Source organism: Cyanistes caeruleus, chromosome 5, assembly GCF_971803275.1.
Source record: "Cyanistes caeruleus chromosome 5, bCyaCae1.hap1.1, whole genome shotgun sequence".
NCBI classification, from domain to species: Eukaryota; Metazoa; Chordata; class Aves; order Passeriformes; family Paridae; genus Cyanistes; species Cyanistes caeruleus.
In genome coordinates this window covers 37,844,426-37,859,461 of record NC_141705.1, presented here as the reverse complement: position 1 = coordinate 37,859,461, position 15,036 = coordinate 37,844,426, and the positions used below count along the sequence as shown (strand labels likewise).

At 37.8% G+C, this 15,036-nt stretch overlaps 1 protein-coding gene and 1 long non-coding RNA gene across 6 annotated transcripts in view; one reads left to right on the top strand and one right to left on the bottom strand.

The window, feature by feature from the left end:
* Positions 1-154: 154 nt before the first annotated feature.
* On the bottom strand, positions 155-12,133 carry LOC147653051 (uncharacterized). The gene is made up of 4 exons (XR_015287191.1): positions 11,978-12,133; positions 4,022-4,140; positions 2,757-2,862; positions 155-2,580 (listed from the first exon to the last, which is right to left on the bottom strand). It is a non-coding gene; the product is annotated as an uncharacterized LOC147653051 (long non-coding RNA).
* PALLD (palladin, cytoskeletal associated protein) overlaps positions 11,894-15,036 on the top strand; it is a 186,345-nt gene continuing 183,202 nt past the window's right edge. The window contains exons 1-2 of one of the 5 annotated variants that reach the window (XM_086890292.1): positions 11,894-12,277; positions 12,914-13,066. The gene's annotated coding sequence lies outside the window, so the exon portion shown is untranslated. Of the gene's footprint in view, positions 12,278-12,913; positions 13,067-13,428; positions 13,533-15,036 lie in introns of those variants that run through there. The other 4 variants (XM_086890293.1, XM_086890295.1, XM_086890294.1 and 1 more) reach the window with 4 other exon arrangements.

Below are 15,036 nucleotides of genomic sequence, written 5' to 3'. Positions count from 1 at the left end.
ATTGTTAATAAACCTTGTTGTTTAGGTTGGGTAAGGATGCAGAGAGCATTTGGCATGACCTCAAGTACTGACATACTAGTTCCCTGGGATCATTGCAGATCATGAGCAGAGGCTCATGTTTCTGTAATTATATTGAGCATGTAAGACTCATAGGTAGTATTAGAAAAGACAATTTATTAATATTATATTGAGAACATGCTGTCAATGGTTTAAATAACCTGTTGCAAGCTGAAGTGGAACACTGCAGACAAATCTGGCTTAATTGAGCAGGAGACTGTGTGAATTTTCTATTGATGAAGACACTATATTTTGCAAAAAAGGACCACTGATTACTGAAAAGGAACTTAATAAACTCAGTTCCTTGTAATTAAGAATACAACCTGTTTTTTTTTAATACAGTCAATATTTTGTTGAAATACTTCAATTACAGAAGGTTTTGGGCTGGAAAGGATCTCAAGGGCCATCTAGTCAGTCACCTGTGTTGGTGCAGTCTTAGGCACAAATCCAGGCTGAGCAGAAAATGTATTGAGCCCTGCAGAGAAGCACTTGGGGTGGCAGTTGATGAAAAACTCAACACAAGCCAGCAACGGTCACTCACAGCCCAGAAAGCCCACAGAATCTGGGCTGCATCAAGAGAAGTGTGGCCAGCAAGTCAAGGGAGCTGATTTCTTCCCATCAACTTTGCTCTTATGAGACACCCCACCTGCAGTAGAGTATCCTGCTCTGGTGTCCCCAATAGAAGAAGGACATGGAACTGTTGGAACAAATCCAAAATTGTTGACTGGATCATCTCCCCTATAAAGATGGGCTGAGAAAGTTGAGTCTGTTCAGCCTGGAGAAGAGAAAGTCACACAGAAACCCCATAGCAACCTTCGAGTATCTGAAGGAGACCTGCAGGGAAGCTGGAGAGGATTGCTGTCAGGAAATGTAGTGATGAGACAAGTGAGTATGGCTTCAAACTGCAGTAGTAGGTTTTGATTAAGGAAAAATGCATTACTGTGAGGGTGGTGAGGCACTGGAACAGGATCTCTAGAGAAGTGGATGATGTCCAGTCCCTGAAAGTCTTCAAGGCTAGGTTGGATGGGGCTTTGAGCAACCTGATCCAGTGGTAGGGCAGAAGTGCTTATGGCGGGGGGGGTTGAAAAAAGATAGTCTTTCAGGTCCCTTTTAAACCAGGCCATTACAGAATTCTATAGTCTCAACTCCCCCTCTGTGGGCATGGACATCCTTCTCTAGGCCAGTCCAAGGGGTGTCTCTCAGGGCTCTACCCCAGGACCAGGGCTTGTCAGTGCCTCTGTCAGTGACACCCAGGGGCACTGAGCACCCACACATTTGAGGGGGACAGGAGGCTAAGCTGGGAAGGGGCACCATGGAATGATGGTATCATCCAGAGGCACCTGGACAAGCTTGAGAAGTGGGACGTGAACCTCATGAGGTTCCACAAGGCCGGCCAGGTGCCAAGTGCTGCACCTGGGTCAGTGCAATTTGCGAGTCACAGATGCTTCCAGGTCAGAAGAGACCTCCAAATCCCTCAGTTTAGCACTGTCTCCCCAGCCACTCCCACCACCTCCAGAACCAGAACTTGGTTAGCTCTTGGGGCTTTCCCATGTCCTTGCCCACTTCTAGGAGTGCTGGCCAAAGGGAGCACAGAGCCCATGCCTTTCCTCCACAGCCCCTGTAGGCAGTGTTTCCAGCTGCCATGCATGGGCTCCACTGGAGAGTATCTTTCCAGAACAAAGAAATCAACAGCTGTAGCAATAATAGCAATGTATAATTATGTGGTACTTTGGCCAGTTTTTTCTGACTTTTACCATTGTGTAATAAGAATTTCCTGTGGCAATAAAACTAGGTCTGAAGGGAAGTCATATTTTCAATCTATTGTTCCAAAGGAAAAAACACTACCACTATTTTTTGGTCTTTGCTCCAACCTGGGTCACTGAACAATACAGAATTAAATAAAAGCAGCCAAAAGGATAGGATTATTTTCAGCCTGGCTCATATCAGTGTTCCATCCCTATACTTTTGTACCGATACAAGCATCCGTACAACTACATTTACACTTTCAGCTGATAAGCAGCAGAGGGAGGAAGAGCTGCAATTTTCCCACTGCACACATTGCATTTGATAGTGAAGCACAGGTTAGTGTGACATGAGCTGATGACAGTTCATTGCAGCTGCTGAGAACATTTTTATAACACCTCTACTTCAGCTCTTTCACTCTCTTTCTACAAGTTTTTCATTCCCAACTACACAGCATCATCCCTTTCTTAGTGTAGTTTCTCTCATTCATTTGCTGATTCAACTCACTAGGATGGTAGAAAACTATTCACATCTTTCTTGGGTTAGTTCTCTCCTGCAATGTCTTCATAAAGACCAGACAAATACCAGAGCCAGCATGAGATGGAGCAGCTCACACAGCTGGTAGAGGAGAGGAACAAAACTAGGGTGACCATTTCTTGCTCCAACAAAATGTTAGAATGTCTTGGCTCAGTCTTTGATGATACTCTTCATAAATCTTCAGGGAAAAAAAATTTGCCAAGATGTTTACTTTCCCATTTATAACAATGGTAACGGTAGGGACTGAGGACACAGAAAAACATGACATGAAATTTCAAATACAAAATTAGGTGCCTAAACTTAGATGCCAATCTTTAGAAACATAACTGTACATTTAACATAACTTCAAAAGATACTAATATTTGAATGAAAGCCATTTAGTTTCCCTTATTCAGTCTAACATTGTAAGTATTATTTACTTTGTTGGTATTTTCTGTTTTCTTCTTCCTTTAGAATCTGACAGCAAATTGGAGATTTCTTCTTCTTTCCTCTCAGCATGTTGCCACTATCTATTGTAGGAACAATCTAAAAAAATTAGAATACAATACATTGTATTAGTTTTTTAGATTTAATATAGCTATACAAACTTGGAAGCCTCTTCAAAATGACAACAAGATCTAGTGCAGAATCCACAGGTCAATGGGTGACTTTATGCCACTAAGAAACACATTTTTTATTTCCATTTGTCTAACAGCCATTGGGCAGCAGACAATTAACAGGGATCTCTGAATTTTACAGTTCTTGATTTTGCAACATAAGTATGTCTCTTAGGGTTTTCAAATGTTGCTGCTTTCAGATTTTAAGAAAAACAATTCCAACTATGCAGCAACAAATACATGTAGGAAAAATGAAAAAATGGAAAAATGAAAAAATATTAATATTATATTATTATAATCTGTGAATAATCCAGACTGTCAAATTTGCGAATCCTAAATATCTAAGGCATTTGGCGATTCTCTGACTATCTGTTGTCTCCAGTAAATCATGCTATTTATCCAGCAGAGGATGGATTCTTCTCATGCTTCAGTAGTTCTTAGATCTTCTGTTCTTCTGCCTTGGAGGAAAAAAGACAAACAAAAAACCCCAACAACCAATGATTGTCAGATTCATTAATTTTACTTTCAAGAAACATTCCCCTAATAGAAGAAACTCTCAAAAATCAGTGATTCTCACAGATGTCCCAATGTGTACAGAAATCAGCATACAGTAGGTGTACTTGAAAATGAAAATGCATGCATGTTCTCTCTGCAAAAGTACAGCATGCATTTTCCTATGATCTCCCACATAATTTTTAAGCCTCCAGTCCTACAAACCTTAGGCACCTGCTGATCTGGTTGAATAGTTACTGATGTCAGGTCACCCTTAATTCAATCATTGCTTCAGGTGTAATTAACAGTAGCTAGTGACTAGGTCTAAATGTCTCAGTTATTCTACACTAACTGATGATATGCTAAACTTTATCTGTTAGGTGATACAGCTTGAAAAAAGAAAAGCTGCAAGTTAGTATGCAGAAAAGTGGACATTATTGGTATGAAAAAGTCAAACCAAAGGCTCCTGCAAGTGTTTATAATTTCCTTTCATTCCTAGACAGTATATCATCAAAATTGCTCAGATCAAGCAGCTTCAGCAGCCTCAAACTGAATGGCCTGGAGGTCTGCGCAATCACAAAATAGCAGTACATTACCTGCACCAGGTCCTGCACTCCTTGGCTGACACTGCTGAGGGGGATTACTAGAAGAGAGGCCATCACACCCAGTGGATGCACACCTCAGTCAGGGACCTTTTTACACCTTATTGCTCATCCTGTGAAGAATGTATGTTCATCATCATTGCTAGGAATTTAGTAGAAACAGAATGTACTGAGATGTGCAAGCTTGACATAATTACACTCTCAAAAAGCACAACATGGGTCTATTGTGTACCTTACCATGTTGAAGCATTCTTTCCTCTTCTGCTACTCAGCTGGCCCAACATAATCTACAATATACCTATTGTGAAGAACAACTTCTTACCAATCTCAGCTGATGCCAAGCTCATGAACTGTTGTTATGCCTAGAAAACTCCTCAGATACAGAATACGCCTCTTTCAGAAACTAATTTGCTTGAAGTGATCTGAGCTGCACACAAAACTCTTCGTATGAAAACACTACCATTACAGTAGACAAAGTTTTTAGTGTGTTCTTCTCTAATCTTCACAGAGTTCATTCCTGCTATTCCCTCCAAAGAAACCGCAAAAATATGTACATTTACCTTTATCTAGGGATTGTTCTTTCCACAGCTGAAACCAGGCATTTCTGCAGTACATTTCACAGAATTACTTTGGCATGTTTCCAGGAAAACTTTTACCTTATTTATTCCAGACCTAAAATTGTGTTTAATTTGGTTGTCAATGCAAAGCTTTTTCAATTGTTTCCACTTTTTTTTAATTCATCTTTTATCCTTTTCTGATTTTGTTCAATGATTTTCTTTTTAATTCTATTGATTAATCAAATTACATACGAACTATTTATGCAATTTTAGCTAAGAAATGCTATATGTCTTCCATAAATTCCAAGTTCATTGTTTTATAAACCTGATTTATGTTTTCCATTTTCTCTCATATGAAATATTTGCAAAACAAATCATAGTCAGTGCATATAGCACCATTAGTAACCCAGCAGTAATGAAACATACCCATACACCATGAAGAAAACATGTCCAACAATAAAGTGATATTAAGGCTTTGAGAACTCTTTGATTTTTGTTCTGAATAAAAGGACACAAATGTACTTCACCATATGGGTGGGTTAAAATAAAACCCACACAAAGCAACAGTGATATTCAACTGATTCCCTCACATATTCAGTCTAAAATATTTTCTTCTGTGTTTCTATTTCTTTGTGTTTCATATTCTATGTCCACTTTTTCTATTGTGTTATTCAAAGTTTTAAATACAAATTTATATGTTTTCACTCTGTATCAGCTACTATAAAAGTACATTTAGAATAAACAATGATTTAAAATGAAAAATATTAATCACTCATTTGCAAATTAAATATAATAATAATAATAATAATAATAATAATAATAATAATAATAATAACCTAAAGCACTGATTCTCTAATATGCATTTTCCATTCCTCTGTCCTGTCCCAGTTTCTGAGTATTAGAAGCAAGCAATTATTCTACCCACATAATAGTGTGAATTACCCCACTTTTACGCCTTTATTCCCATAAGAAATCTGAAAAGATGTGAGGGCTGCAATCTCAGTAAAGGGCCAATACTGACCCATTGTTATCACTATGCACCACTAAAAAAACACCAGATTGAAGAGATTCATGATGAAGGCTTGTTAACATTTTGAACTGTACTTTTGAGGAAATGTGTATCTGGATGTAATAAATAACAACCATTCAAATGCCAGTGTACAAGGCAGAACCTATAAACCAAATTAAACTTACACACAAAGATCATACGATGAAACACTAGTCCATGGAACATACATCTGTGCAATTCTAAAAGTTACATTTCAGAAAGTCTTAGCAAACTATCACAAGGATTATATAATCATGCCCAAGTATCTCTTTATTCCTTTCTTTATTGATTTCTTTATTCTTAATTCTATATTTATTTATATATTATATTTATTTATTCTTAATTCTATATTTATTTTCAAGGTATAGGAATAATAATAAGGCTGTGAAATCAAACATTCAGAAATCAAATAATGATGAAGTGTAAGACTTTGTCATGTAAACCCTATGCATTCTTTATGAGACCTTAGCAGAGAGGCAGATATCCAGTCTGTACAACTAAGAGTCTGGACAAATGTACAGTCTGCTTTCAAAGCTGTTACATTTAGGAATTTAGAAGACTTCTGAAAGGACTAAAGTTTCTCCTAGAAAGGCATTAGCTTCTACTTGACTTAACAACTGACCAAAATTTCAGGTATCTGGTTAAAAATATATTCTAAGTTACCTGTCCATGTAGAATGATGGCAAAGTATCAAAACAATGACGTCTTCTCTAAAAATGGTGCAATAAGTAGAATAAAAACTCTATAATAAACATTGCCAGAAAAAAAGGAGTTTAGATAAAAAGACCTTCCTCAAACCACATTAAAGTTTGATACAGACAAAAGAGAATTAGCTTCCTTCCTGGATTTCTGATTGGGCCATTTTTGTGAAACTCACTGACTAACTACTCTATTTTCTCTCCAAGAAAATGTATTAGAAAATTCTCTGCATTTTTATTTTCTCCTTGGTCCTTTAAAGACAGTAATTTTTCTTACAGCTTTAAACTGTGAGATTGTCATTATCATTTCCATTTTGAAAACAAACTGTAGATGCCATCACTGTCACCTCTCAGTTCACACAGAATTTTTAAAAGGGGTGATTTATCTCCACATATTACATTTTCTGTATATTTGTAAGGAAAAAAAAATCTTATGAGCTTTATTAGTTAAATAACTTTATACATTAAGTCAATGAACTTTGAAAGATGGCAGCTATTGTTAAAGGGTTTTTTACATTATATTTACTAATTTACTTCATAAGGGTTTGAAGTCAATGCACAGCAACAACCCTATGCATAGTCTCTGACATCTCTTCTGTGCAACTCCCAAAACTGAAAACTCTCACTCACACCAGTACAAGTCACAGAAAACTGAAGAGCATCAAAATCGGCTATGCAGAAAATCCTCGGGGCTGGAACCTCTTCACTGCTTGTTGGAATATTACATTCATTCAATTTGTAGAACAAAGGTAAGGAAAGAGTTGTTGGTCAAATATAGCTAAATGTTTTCAAAGGAGAGGTGATAACTTCTATGGGTTTTTGAGGTAATCGACTCTGTGTTTAACAACTCACAGACAGCATTTCCCAAGGCAAAGCTTTAGATGTTGATGATTCCTGAGACTCACTCACAAGACTGGTTTCAATTTAGGATTTAAAATGCATACTCCAGGAAAATGCTATGAAAAGTAGAGATAAGAATGATGTATTGGCTCGTTTATATAGGTATTATATATCAGCTGATCACAAAACTGTACAATATATTCTCATACAATAAGTACAATTGTCTCACAATAATATAATTTACAATAATAAAAGTTTTGTGTTTGCTAATTCCTGAATACTGTGTGTTTACATATTGTAGCTGTATATGCATGTATATTTTTCAATTATATTAATATATATTATTATTATATATTTAAGACATTTATTATATAGTAATTATTATTCCAATTCCATATAAATTATATCTAAAACCTCTTCTAAAGCTGCTTATATCAACACAAACTTTAACTCTCCAGTCTGTTTGAATCTGAGTGGCAACAAAGGGAATTAAACACCTTGTTGTTTGGTTTGTTTTGGTTAGACCACCCTTCCTTCTCTCCTGTTACATAAAGAAAAACCTAGATTGGTTAGTTTTGTTGAATCCTAATCTTGCATACTAGATATGCCTCTATTTCTATATGTACCACATGTGCAACAGTACAGTTAATGCTTTTGCAAAAAGTTTTTTAGTAACAGATTTATTGCCTAAATTCTCTGGGTTATAGCCAGGTTTCACCATTGCCCACATTTCAAAGCAAATAATATATGTATTAGATTGCCCATACAGCATCTTAGAATTTTAGTCTTGTGATAGTATTACAAAAACCTGCTCTTTCATCTGCCAGGTTCTTTGGATTTAGTCAGGTTTTGATGGCAAAGCCAGAAATTATGTTCCAAACAGTCTGAAAGTGGTGTTTCCAGTAATCCATTTAGATGAATCATTGTTTCAGTGGCTCTCTCAGCTCTCTCACTCATGCTTTTAATTCTCAAATGCATAATTGCATCATCATTAAAGGGTAGTTGTCTTGGCTTTCTAGTCTGCTTCCTCACAGATCTGCATTTTTCTCTGACTCGTCAAATATTTTGCATGATTATCAGTGACATTTCACTTTTTAATGAATTCATTAGTTCACTGATCAATCAGTCTGACTCCCTTTTCTAGACTAATACCAGCAGGCCCATGTAAGGGCCAGAAAACTGTTGCATAAAGAACCACTGTTGTATAAAGAAACTCAAATGACATCTCACTGAACAACTACAAAATGCGTGAATTTACAATGAATTGTTCCTTCTTTGATACAGAAAAACCAATACAAGGTCCACATCTGATGCTGGAGAATTAAAGCATGGAAAAACATATCTTAGATTAACTGCGTATTTTGCCTCTTTATCTTGATTCTAATCAAGATATCAAACATGAGAGAAAGGAGGTGTGCTCATCTTACCATGCATTTTTCATGTTTGATGGTGAGTAGAAGCCTATCATGTTTTGTCTGAAATATATTTTTAAACAATTATTCACAAATGCCTTCTAAATGAACCAATTTGCTTCTGCAACTTTTTTTTTTTTTTTTTTTTTTTTTTAGAAATAATCACTCTTTAGGAGAAATAAAAAGCTGGATCCTGTCTAATTAGGGACCATGTTTAACAGCTTGTTTAACTTAAAAAAAAAAATCTGACTGTCAATTTTTTTCCAATCCATCAGTGCCTAAGTATCAGGATTGTATCCCATCAATGTTCAGTCATTAGCTCTGAAGATGCAATGCCTAGAGAGAGAGAATGGATTTATCAGTACAAGATCAGTACTCTGTCAAAATTTTAATTCTTGCTTTTGATGGAACCAGTGGATTCAATTTCAAGCTCTAGAAATTTACTCCAAAATTAAGAAATACAAGCATTCTCAGTACTGCCACACAAGTTGTCATTGCCACTGAAAGGGTCCTTCTCTCACAAGCTTGGAGGCCTACTTTGTGTCATTCCTAAAAGTACCTATTTTTAAAAATAGTTTGTTTGCTACATGATTTCTCTATAAAAGGAAATTATTAATATATTATGCAATAGTACATTCATGTTTGAAGGACATAGACTCTTTAAACACAACCTATTTATTTGTAATTCAGAAGTACACAGAACATTTCACCCTGGGAAAAAAACACATAGTTTTAATTTTAAAGCACTAAACGTTTGCTATTGTAGAACTCGCCACTCCCAAACTGTAAACTCAGGCAGTTGTGTTTACAACCAACATGAATCAGTTCTTTGTCTGATCGCTTCTCATTTCACAATAGAAAGAGATAAAGGAAAAATTCTGTTATATTTTTACATGGTATAGCCTAGCATAAAACAAGTAAGTTTCTGTTCCTTGTCTGTGTGATATTCACCACGTCTGCAATATTTCTGCCACCACCTTTTTCAGCACCTGTCTGTTGGCCAATCAGAAAAAAGCAAAAGGCCTGAAGTCTCTCCAACTCCAGAGAAACTCTTTCCAAAAATATCCCCAAGCTAAGTGTCTCCCTAATAGGAGCTACTGACTGACAAATCTCTCAGCAGTTCATTCTAAATAGCCAGCTGTGTTTTAACTTTTTTATTTTTTTTAATTTAGTTCTACTGAAGCTAACAGCGGAAGTAATCAGCTGTTCCATGTTACTCCTTCAGCATTCATTCCTCTTTCCAGAAGTATGGTTGTCACATTCTTGCACATTTGTGTTTATTAGTGCTATGACTTCTGGCAGCAATACACAGCTGTCTACCCCTATCTGGCATCAAACATGTTTTTAGGTGGCAGGTAGTAGTCTTCCTACAGGCCACAGGAATACATTTGGCATAATCAAAAGACAGTGTGCAATAGCTGTTACAAAGGTAAAGCAATGTAAAGCTGTATTACAATAAAAGCAGAAAGAGAAGTAAATATTTATTTTCCTACAGATCAGCATCTCAGTTTGATGAAAGAAGCACATTCCTTTTCAAAGTTAATCCCCTAGCAGAGAAAGAAGCTTTTATCTGGTGTTGAACTTCAGCACTGTCTGTGCCTGCTCAGATCAAACACATTTCACATGCTAAGAAGGAATACAAATACACGACTGGCTATGAATATAAACATGCAAAATATGCACTATAGGCTTACAGCTAAAATTGATCTAATAGAGATCATTCTCCTCATGAAGAGGAAAGTCTAAATCCCAGCATATATAACATTAAAGGACAATATCTGATGCTATAAAGCATTTTTCTCACTGCCCAACTATGGGAATTTTATGATATGCATAAGTACAAGTAGTTTTTTATATAAAAGAAAAAATCAGCTCTGTTTGAAATATTATCTTGACAGAGGTAGAGGTAACATCTGAAGTGAATAGGACTGCAGCACTTAGAATTAAGCAGTTCCATACTCCACAGGGTATAGAGGGATGAGTAACTTTTCAGATACAGCACAGGTTATAACAAGTGTAATTAATTTTAAAATAAAAGAATTGGTAAAGTCATAATGAATATGACTAACATGCACAGCATACAGGACAAAAATCAACTGAGAGAAGAGTAACATTTAAACCATTTAAGTTAAACAAAACTAGATAAAATTGGAGCTAAGGTCTTGTATATGGACTTCTTAAAAGAAAACTTAATTTTGAGACTAGTGTTAACTCTGCTTTGCAGAGTCCGGACAAAAATTAGCTACCTAACATCAATGGGTTGCTTTTCTTCTTACAAACAGCTTGTTTAAGTTAGAGCGTTACTTTTGTGACACAGATTATCTACTAGAGTGTTTTAAATCTACTTTATTTCCCTTATTTTCTTTAGAAAATTATGTAAGACTACAATGAGCAGATACAGCTTACATTTCTTGAATTTATCATATAATTTCAAATCTTTACATGCTAGACTATACAATCTTGATTATATTGCCATGTGCTACACTGACTAATTCTATCCTTTCTATCCTTTCTATCCTTTTCTCTATCCTTATGAGATTGCATTGGTCCTGCCTTAAACTTTCACTCATTTCCCTCTTGCTTCTTAATTCATCATGAAACCGATTTCTTCAGTTTTTGTACTAAAATCAGCTGTTACCCAGGGTTGCTTAAATTCTTATTTATGTACATTCCCAAATGCTAAAATGGAATGTGGTTTTTACTTGAACCACAGAAGACTGTCAATTCAGAGTTTGTTGATACCTCATTTCCTTTCTTTGACACCACTAGACATGACGCCTTAAATATTCTATTAGAACCGAGCAGTGGAAAGGCCTTCTCTAGATCATCTCACAGTGGTGACCTCCGCCAGTGCGGTGTGACCCCGGTTCCATGGCACGGCTGTGGGCCCAGCGGGTGCGGTGTGACCGCAGCTCCGTGGCACGGCTGTGGGCCCAGCGGGTGCGGTGTGACCGCAGTTCTGTGGCACGGCTGTGGGCCCAGCGGGTGCGGTGTGACCGCAGTTCTATGGCACGGCTGTGGGCCCAGCGGGTGCGGTGTGACCGCAGCTCCGTGGCACGGCTGTGGGCCCAGCGGGTGCGGTGTGACCGCAGTTCTGTGGCACGGCTGTGGGCCCAGCGGGTGCGGTGTGACCGCAGTTCTATGGCACGGCTGTGGGCCCAGCGGGTGCGGTGTGACCGCAGTTCTATGGCACGGCTGTGGGCCCAGCGGGTGCGGTGTGGCCGCAGCTCCGTGGCACGGCTGTGGGCCCAGCGGGTGCGGTGTGCCGCAGCTCCGTGGCACACTGCACAGCAACACATCCCTCAGGCCGTGCTCGGCCCGTTGGCACCCGCTGCCGCCACAGCCGCACACACTGGCAGCCTCCACGCTCCCCGCCCCTCGCCACAGAGCCTCACCCTGCCTGCCCCACCAGAGCAGCCGCTCTCGAGGGGTCTGCCCGGCACCTCTTCACCTCCAGCACGGTCGCCATTCACTGGAGCGCACTCGCTTGTCCAAACCCGGGCCCCGTGCGCGTTTTCCCCTCAGCGCCTCACGCACCACAGCGTGTGAGTGCAGAGTCTGGCCAGGGAGCGAGGCAGGCTCAGAAGCCAGCGTGTCGTGGTGACATGGCCATGAAGGGAGTCTGATAAACACAGGGCCTGGCAAGAGGCAGGCTCAGACAGCACCGCCTTTCCCAGGGCACTGCCCGCACGCAGGTAACATGGACAGAGACATCTCTAGCCTGGGCACAGTGTTTATTGGCCAAGATCAAACAGCTTTACCCTATGTGTCACCTTTGTGGTAAATCCGTGAGAGCACAGTGTGCTTCCCAGCTGCACAAGTGTATTAATCACATTGCACAGGGGTGCCAACTCCTAACAAAATTCCTTTGAAATTTTAAGAGATGCTGGGGGCACTCACTGGTCAAGTAGCTGTTTGTAAAAGTGTTCCATTATTACCTGTCCAGGTTATAAAGAAGATGGCATCTTGAGACAGAATGATGAGTGTTCTAGTAGTCGAGATGAGGAAAGCAGAATGACAAGTTTCTCAATATGAGGTAGTTTGCCTCATCAAGACCTCAGATAGACTATCAGTCTTGGACTGAGAAGTTTTCATCTCTTTCCCAGTTTACAGAATAGTATTAGTTATTTGTGAGTTACTTAGCCTTTCTTTCTGTTTTATGGTTTCCTATTCACAGCTGTGGTAATTCTAGAAAATTGTAGTATTTTTAGGTTTATTGATGTGTTGTTACTTGCAGCCCCTCAATCTCTTTGTTGATGAAATACTCTGTAAAAGAAGGCTAGGAGTTATTATTACTGTTCTTAGTTTAACAATTGCTGTGTTTCTTCCAGACTGATTACCAAAACAACTGCTAGCAAAAGCTGAAGGTGTATAAGCTTTCCCACTGCACTTCTAAGAAAATCCTCAGAGAAACTTGGGAAAATTGTATTTGAATACCATTGACGCTGCTTGCTACATTTGATACTTTGATACATATATGACAAGTAGGTACTTCCAGTGCTCTCTATGAAAACATAGATTAGCTCTAGCTAGGAGAAAAAAACCAATTTACTATGCATTTACAAGCACAATTATATATTTTTGTGCACACTGAGGGAAAAGTAAAGAACAAAGCACGTATGGCATCAAACTACAGCAAGACATTGACCCAGTCTGTTTAAGCACAGGCAACCAGATTATTTTTTTGCTCTTTCAAAGGTGGAAAAAAATGTCTGTTAGTAACTCAAAATAACTGGAGGTTTCTGTGGCAACTGGTAAAGGAGGTTGTATCTCTCTCTGCTACTTAAAGTAGAAGCAGTTCTTAGAGATTTCTATTTGAAGTTTGCATACTGGTGTTTGACTTCAGGTCTTGGAAAGGAGATTGCCTATCTACTTGTATTTGATTCTATTGCTTTTTAGAGTAAGATACAAAATAACAAGGACCATAACAGAGGTGTTCTGCTTTCTCAGGTAAGTACATTAATCATTAGGGTAAAGAGCTTATTACTGTATTTTGCTTTTACTCAATTAACGATGAAAATCTTTTGCATTATGTAACATCTTCATAAGATGGAATGGAAAACTTGCACAACCAGAATAGTTTTATGGTTTTTGGCATGAGATTTGGAATGATTCGAGCTGACTAGTGTTAGAAACTATTATTAAGGTTTCAGGAAAACTGCAGCTGTGTTCCATCCAATCTACTGGTAGTGAAAACTGTTATCTCCATGAGTTCTGTTTATCAGCTGAATTTTCCATAATACTGCAATAGGAATAGAGTAAGAATATTATCTGTATATCTCTAATCTTGTTTGAGGCTATTATTAATTTTAAAATATTATATGCAAATGCTAAATTGCTACATCATTGCATATTAAAGCATGTTTATCTTGCAAAATGTGTAACTGCTCCAAAGTTTCAGTCTGTTTGCCATTTTTTATAGTGTTATAGTGCTTTTACTACTTTTATAAAGAATACACATTATTTTTGCAATAAAAATTGAAGTTCTTGATTCCAAAATTAAAGATTTTACAGATTACAGATTAATTACAGATTAAAGGATATAAGCATTCCCTAAATTATATAATAACAATGTTCGGAGAATTTATTCATGGCCTAATAGAGCTGTATAAAACCTTGCCCTATTAAGTTTTCAAGTTATGAAGAATATTTCATTAACAGTTGTAGAAGAGTTAATTGAACACAAATCTTTCACTTTCTGGGTAAATGTTTCTATCATGCTGTACAAAAAGTATTGGGGCATACTTGATTTACACACAACAATACTTTATTTGTATTCAAAAAGATAAATTTATTTTAAAATATCTCTGCAGGTATCTACTAGCAGATATATTTTCTTCCCAGAAGTGAAAATTTAAATACATAATTGCAAGAACCAGGATTTCATCCACCCACTCCCTGCAGAAAATGCTGAAGATAGCCCAAGGCAGCTTGTTGCTGTTTATATGCAAGCTATTTTTGACTCCCATTTGAAGGTGGCAAAACGCATTTAGTGGAGAAGCTGGGTGCCTGAAAAAGGACCTTGATTTTACTTTGTGGGGTGATTGCTTAAAAATTAGGGATACAGTGGTTAACTCTTGGACAACCAGCTCCTTCTTTGTGCACAGTTTTCGGCTTGAAATTTTTAGAATCATGGTTCTGTTCTTATTTGCCACACTGAAATCACTATAAAATGACATGAAATAAAATCCTTTTAACTAATTTCATTACAACATTGTAAGGATCTCAAGATGCAAAAATGGTGCTTGTGTACATTGTGAAGTATTCCCAGTCCAGCAGTAAATCTGTTCAAGCTGTGATTAGGGGACAGTAATTGCCTGCATGAAAATGCCAAGATGCTCTATCACCCACTGAAATACAATGTGTACTTTGGTACTGGCACTTGTTAGTACATAAAGATGGTCTGGATCCTCTTGGGAGCTCTGAGTCTCCTGTGCACTTCTGTCACAACAGT